The sequence below is a fragment of the Tamandua tetradactyla genome, chromosome 3 (assembly GCF_023851605.1).
Source record: "Tamandua tetradactyla isolate mTamTet1 chromosome 3, mTamTet1.pri, whole genome shotgun sequence".
NCBI classification, from domain to species: domain Eukaryota; kingdom Metazoa; phylum Chordata; class Mammalia; order Pilosa; family Myrmecophagidae; genus Tamandua; species Tamandua tetradactyla.
Window position 1 is genome coordinate 154,422,718 of NC_135329.1, and position 7,278 is coordinate 154,429,995.

The 7,278-nt window shown below is 38.9% G+C and overlaps 1 long non-coding RNA gene across 2 annotated transcripts; it reads left to right on the forward strand.

Moving 5' to 3' along the window:
- The first annotated feature begins 222 nt into the window (after nt 1–222).
- On the forward strand, nt 223–7,045 carry LOC143676427 (uncharacterized). 2 transcript variants are annotated; one of them, XR_013172075.1, is made up of 4 exons: nt 223–512; nt 1,597–1,713; nt 6,037–6,155; nt 6,900–7,045. It is a non-coding gene; the product is annotated as an uncharacterized LOC143676427 (long non-coding RNA). The 2 variants fall into 2 exon arrangements; XR_013172076.1 differs by lacking the exon at nt 1,597–1,713.
- The last annotated feature ends 233 nt before the right edge of the window (nt 7,046–7,278 follow it).

Below are 7,278 nucleotides of genomic sequence, written 5' to 3' on the forward strand. Positions count from 1 at the left end.
GCACAGAAGTCACTCTTCACGAACATACACAAAGAATGTACTGCTTTGAGGGTGGCGGTCTCTTTGAAAAATCCCCTCTTCAACCTGGGAAGGAAGGTGGGCAAGTGACTATTGAAATGGGCTCCCTGATAGTAGCTGTGATAATGGGTTTCTGGGGTGACAGGCCAGGTCGCATCACATAAGAGTCAGAGACAAGATAGGATTTTTACCATAACACACAGCAAAGCTGGAGAGATGTTGGGGTTATTTAACACAGAGACATCTGTGGCAGTGTCTTAACCATGGGATTCCTAGAACTGAAATAGGCCTGAATAATGATAACAATGACAACGACAACCTCCACCTTCTAAAGTCTTGTCATAGCGACTATGATATCATTATGACTGCTCAGCCAATTCCCAAACTTGGGTCTATCCCCAAACATGCAGCTCTTTGAATCCAAGGAAGCCAGGTAACCCTGAGGAGACTCCCTGTGATAGCATCACAAGTCCCACAAACCTCTCTGAAACAAGGTAACTGTGCATTGGGAAAAGGAAAACAGTCAGAGCCCTTGGGGGGTTAGTGTCCTCTGGCTCTGAAGGAACACTTGGCCGGGAGCATCACCATTCTCCCTCAGGAGAAAGGGAGCAGATGAAGGGTAGGGAACAATGGAGTAATTCTGTCTCAGTGACACCTATGGGTCTGCAGGTTCCCACGTTTCCTTCCTGTAGAGATGACTGAATATCCATGTTGGCTTCCTGACCCAAGAAATGGAGGTTAATATGCAACAAAGGGCCAAAATAAGACATCTTGAGCTTCCTATCCTTACCAGAATAAAACTGCACACTGCGGGAGTTGAAAATATTAGTCTGGCATCAAAAGTTTGAAAGATGTAAAGTGATACAGCCCCAGCAGCTGTTTCCTTTTCTTTCATAGAAATATTATCTCCAAATTTTAGCTGGAAAAATTGCCCTTCAGAAATAAAAGATGACATTTTCTGCTATATTACAGCTATGTGACTAGGTTTTTTGTCCAATGGGATATGAGAGTGATGAGAGCAATTTCTAGATCTTATCACTAAAATGATGTGTCCATCCATTTCCTTTTCCCTTTTGTGCTGGCTGGAACGCAGAGCAAGGCATTACTCTATGGACAGTATGGGAAAAAGACAGAAGGAACTTGGATCACTGATCACACCACCATACCAGCTCTAATTTGTTTACATAAGGGCTTTCCTTTGAGTGAGAAATACTTTTTTGTCTTGCTAATTCTGGTAGTTTGAATCTCTCTCCTGCAACTGAACTCATCTGCTAAGAAATATAAGCAGTTCCCCATTAAATAAACCAACTTCCTTTGGCCTGTGTGGATGACATAGGGGTCTTGGAGAACATTAGTGGATTTTTGTAAACTTAATCGCATGGTGATAAATGCAGGGGCTGGGCCACATGGGCTCTTTATTTGAGATCACAGTGCTGATACTTGGTATGCAGTTGCTGTTCTGACAAGTGAGTTTTTCTTTATCCCAATAAACAGTACCAGAAGCAGCTTGCTTCGACCCATCCTGTGCAGGGTATATGAACTCTTGTGCTCTATGCAATGATTCCTCCTTCTCGCCAGGCCACAGGTCATCCTGCTGCTCCATCACCTGCCCGATGTTACGCTGTTGCCACAGGGAATGCAGAAAGTGGAAGTTACCCTGCATGCGCAGACAAGGCCTGTGCATTCCAGAGGGAGGCAAGTAAATCAAAGGAAAGTTTAGAGGCCTGTCATCTCAGTGAATGTTCTGGAGATCCAATGAAATGAGGCACAATATGATATTTCCTGCCAATAAATGGTATTTTGCTTCAGTTTGTAACCATTTTCCACTATGATTACTAAGCAGCATTTGGATTAAATAAATTTAAAAGAGGAAAGGCAGATAAATAAAGATAAAGTCACTGTTCTCATCCATACTGAACTAACTTTGGAAAAAAATTCTGGTGACTATAACTGGCCTGGACAAATGACATGAAGTTTATGAGAAATGTAATGCTCTGCTTCGTATGAATAAATTTCATATGGTATGGGATAAAGAAGCCATAAATGATTTGTGATATAAAGAAAACTTATTGTTCGCAGAGTTAGAAGATAACTTTAACATGTGTGGAATAAGAAAGCCAAAGATGCCAGGTGCTTTGTTGAGTGGCATGAAAAACTAGAGAAGTGGAATAAAATGAGAGAAAATAGTCATATATAAGAATTTTTAAAAGGAGTTGGAACAACCCTCTTAAATTGGTGATGGGAAAGTAAAATGGTGCAGCCACTATGGAAAACAGTTTGGCAGTTAAACATATAGTTACCAAGTGACCCAGCAATTCCACTCCTTAGTTATATATCCAAGGGAACTGAAAACACATGTTCGCAGAAAACTTGCACACAAATGTTCATAGCAGCACTATTCATAATAGCCCCAAAGTGGAAACAACCTAAATGCCCATCAACTTATGAATGGATCAGCAAAATGTTGTATATCCATATAATGGAATATTACTTAGTAATAAAAAAGAATGCACATGCTACGAGGTGGATGAACCTTGAAATCATAATGCTAAGTGAAAGTCACACACATAAGGCTTCATATTGTATGATACCATTTATGTGAAATGTTCGGAATAGGCAGAACTATAGATCTGCCGAAAAAAGCACAGGTTTCTTTGGGGGTGATGAAAATGTTCTAGAATTAGGGAGTGGTGATAGCTGCATGCAAAAAACCACTGATGTGTATATTTTTAAAGGGTGATTTTTATGGTATGTGAATTATGCCTTAATAAAAAAAAAAGTGGAGGAATGAATTACAATATCTGTTCTCTTACCCTGTGTGACAACATATACTTTCGGTTTTCCCTCTTACCGTTTTGAACAGTCTGTTTGCGTTACTGTGCATATTTCTCTTCTTTTGCCCACTCCTTAATTCCTGGTTTTCCTTCGAGTTCTGTTCTTGGCCTTCTTCTGTTTTCTCCTTACATAACATCTGTATTAGGTAGTAAGGAAGTCATTGTTTTGACTGATTCTGATATGGCTGTATTTCAGTTGTTACGGAGTTTTAACTGAGTAATTTCATGAGGTATAAACTTTGCAGCTAGCTCTTCACCCCACCAATCACTGTGTAAGTAACAGATGTGCATCATGAGCAGTAACCAATCATACCAATTCTTTCAAAGTCTGTCAGTTATTGGTCACTGCATATCAGCTATTCTATTCATGTACAGACTGCAAAGTACGTAGTTATTTGTCTCCTTGTCTCCCGGTGATAAACTCACATGACAGTTTCTTTAAAAAGTTTAGCCGAATAAGAAAATTGACCAACAACATAAAAGTGCAGCAAAGAAATTAATGTGATAATGCTGGAAATGAAATTAGAAGATTTGAAAATGGCCACATCAAAACCAAGGGAGGATAATCTGGGTGGGCCACAGTGGCTCAGCAGGCAGAGTTGTCACCTGCCATACCCGAGCCCCGGGTTCGATTCCCGGTGCCTGCCCCTGCTAAAAAAATTTAAAAATAAATAAAACCAGGTGGGACAAGACCGCGGCCTGAATAAACTGTATGAAGCATATTGAAAAACTCCAACTATTAATTATAAGGCAAAGTGACTTCAACATTATTTAGTTAAAATCACTTAAAGAACGGAAAAAGCACTTTTGATTAAAATGGAGCATTTTCTTTCACTTGGGATTGAAGACAATATTGAAAAAAAAATCCCAATCAGTATGGCTAGCATTTAGGTCAAAGCATTAAAGTTTCTTGCTACATTGAAAGAAAGCAATTATAAGGATATTGAAGAAAGGCCTTCTACTGGTTTCATTGTTTCAGAAACCAGCACAACTCTGCAAACTTTGAAAGGAACAGAGTTATAGAAGAAATAGATGATTGTGGGAATGTTGACACCACCACTATGCCAGAGACACAAAAACAAAGCTACGTAAATGAGGAAAGTGGTCGTGACAAAAAAAAGGATGAAGATGTTCCGGAGGAAATGACTCTGGCCAAAAAAATAATAACAAAACAACTTAGCATTAAAGGAAATCTTGGCGCTATTTCACAATATCCAAAGTGCAGAGGCTAAAATATTGGTCGCTAATCCGAATTTAGGAAGGAGTATGAGTATTCACCTAGACATACAAAAGACGCTCACTCTGTATCCTAAGTTATATAGCAAGAAGGCAAGCATTGTCCACGCTGCTTTTGATTAGTTTCTACAAAGAAATAAAACACTTTAATGCTCAGTTTTTCTCATGTTTTAAATTACAGTGTACTAAATAAGTATTTGTTTTACTTTTTTTATTTCCAAACAGGAAGAGAGTTTTTAATATTTTGAAAACATTTTTAAAGGTCACAGAAAAATCATAATTTTCACCATTATTATTAAGATCGTGTGGCATTGTTTTAGCTTACAAGGTCATTTTTATGGCCCTGTCCTACCATGTGAAGTGAAAACTGCCAACATTTTTTTTTGATGCAGATACAGAAAATGCAAGTCAAACGGGCTTAAGAAAAAAAGGCACCTCATTAGCCGACGTAATAAAAATGCCCATTGCTGTTTCAGGCATAGCTGGATTCAAGGCTGAAATGACATAAGCAGAACTCAGCTACTCTTCACCTTGAAACTATATATTGGATTCCTTCTTGGGCTCTGTGTGATGGCCTCCAGGACTCCTGTCCCTTGGCAGCAAGATGCCTGTACGTGCTCTAATGCCATATTTTCCAGGTTCTCGTCCGATGGGATCGAGTGCTGTAGGCCTTTTTATCTGCAGCTCCTGTACAAATTCTTAGATTCACACTTGTTTTCCAAGCTTAGGCTGCCCGACCCTGAGCTCCAATCACTGTGGCTAGGTGTGTGTGTGATGTTCTGTTTGACTTAGGGCTGGGTCTCACATTCCTTGAAGTCAGAGAAGGAGCCCTATGCAAACCATTAAGAGTACTGGCAAGGAAGTGGTAACCCACAAAAGAAAATCAAGAGAAATGTGCTGGCCGACAATCATTCCCCTTGGTCAATAATCCGTTGCTGCAGCTTTGGTATCCTCCACAGGTTAGTGATTCCAAGATCTGTCTCCAGAACTTATGACACATGACCCACAGAGACTAGCTCAACTAGCCTTCCTCTTCAACCATTCTCACACTCAGCTTTATTTACACTTACTGTATTGTGCTACCATCACAAGGTATGGTGCTATTCATTACCAAACATTTACAATCGACCTTATTAAACATTCTGTACTCCTTAAGCATCGATCAGATGATATATTTCTGGTAAAAAGTAAGCATCTGAATTGAGATGTGCTCTAAGTATAAAATATGGTCAAAGACTTAGTACCAAATAAAGAATGTAAGATATATTATTAACTTTTCATATCAATTGCACATTGAAATGAAGTATTTAGATATCAAGGTTACATAAATAAATTATTAAACTTCATTGTAATCCAATCATTGTTAATGTAGCTACTAGGAAATTTAAAAATATGTATGTGTTTTGCTTATATCTCTATTAGACAGGACTAACCCAGACTCTAAGTTTTGTTGGGACATAATTGGATAAGACATCATGATTGTCTTATCCAATTATTTTAAAAAATTATAACATCTACCATGTGTCAGGCATTATTGTAAGCACCAATTAAAAAATGTAAGCATTAACACTTTTCATCCTTCTAACCACCTTTATGGTTTGTATTTGTATTGTAAGTATTATTATCCACATTTTACATAGGAGGAAATTTGCACAGAGACTAGCTCAACTAGCTAATTGTCACAGAGCTCACCTGGAGGAGCTAGGCAGTAGAGATCCAGAATCCCTGCTTTACATCGCTTTCTTATGCTGCCTCTTGTTCACTCTTTTTTTCACAGGTGTCTAGATAAATAATTAATACCTAACTTCCAATTAATAAAAGATACAGTTATTCTGCTTCAGTTAATCAATCTGTTTATTTAATAAGCATTAATTGAACTCATGTTCCAGATGCTGTGCTAGGTGATGGGGACCCAAACATGAATGAAATGAATGCTTTGCTTTTAAAGGATCTCTGTCTAATGGTAGCGACAGCCACATGAAGGGACAATGAGAATAAGAACTGTGAAGCAAATAACGCCAGTGGTGAAATACAAGGAAAGAAATATGCACGTGCTATTTGGAACAGGTAAAAAGTGTACCTTTCTCAGTCCAGAAGTGAGAGGTGTGAGGGGAAGAGAGAGAGAAGGGCTTGAAGGATGAGTCAGTAAGCTGAATGTGGGTAGTGGAAGCGGAGGGGCTGGTGAGTATGGTATAATGGGGACAAGATGAGCAGAGGTGAGAGATAGCCTGGTGTTTACCACTGAAGTAATTGAAGGAGATGAACAACAAGTTCAGATTTACCTCCTCATAAAATCACTCTGGATGAAGTTGGAAAAGAGACTGGAGGGATGCATGACATACAGCAGGGAAGCCTCAGTCTGTTGCTGTAGTCCTGAGCACAGATGCTGTTAGTTTACTCTGAAGCGGTGGCAGTGGGGAAGAAGAGAAGTGGACATGCTTTCAAAATATTTGAGGGATAGAATAGAACAAACTTGATGTTTGATTGAAAGGAGGATGGAGTTTGTGGCAGACGCTGCAATTACTTACTCAATATTTATTTTGAATATTTATTTTGAGCAGTGGGGAGTTTTTGAGGTGCCAGTGTGCCCATTTCCAGTCGATGACCTCGACAGGGATGATCCAATCATTATAACACAATTCCTTGCTTTCTCAGTCTCCCTAGTAGGTGGGATACTTGTCTGACCTATCCGATGAAGGAATGGTAAAGGAAAGTTTGTGAGGTTATTGAAGGAAAGCTTTGTTTCCTGGTAAAAGGAACTCACGTGGCTGTTGCCACTTATTTCTAATTCTGTTTTTCGTAAATGCAAAGGTGATGAAGCATCTGTCTTGATCTCACCGGGTGAAAACCAAGGGAATTGTGATGATATTGCTGGACATTGCTAAGCTATTGAACCGACACCACTGCGACTCTACCTCAAACCAAATTGTTATGTAAGAAAAATAAAGCACTTCTGTTTGAGGTGCTATGAATTGGGTTGTCTATTACTTTTTTTTCTATTTCTTTGTAGAGCAGTATAAAGTCTTATTAAACAGCTGTCGTTTACTATATTGCTCATTTCTCTTTGGCATATATTACCTATATGGGCATTTCTTTTAAAAAAAATGGTATCCAAATGTTATATAAGTAAAGAAAACCCCAGTCAGTGTGACTAGTATAAGCAAACTGTGTAATAGATTTGCAATACATC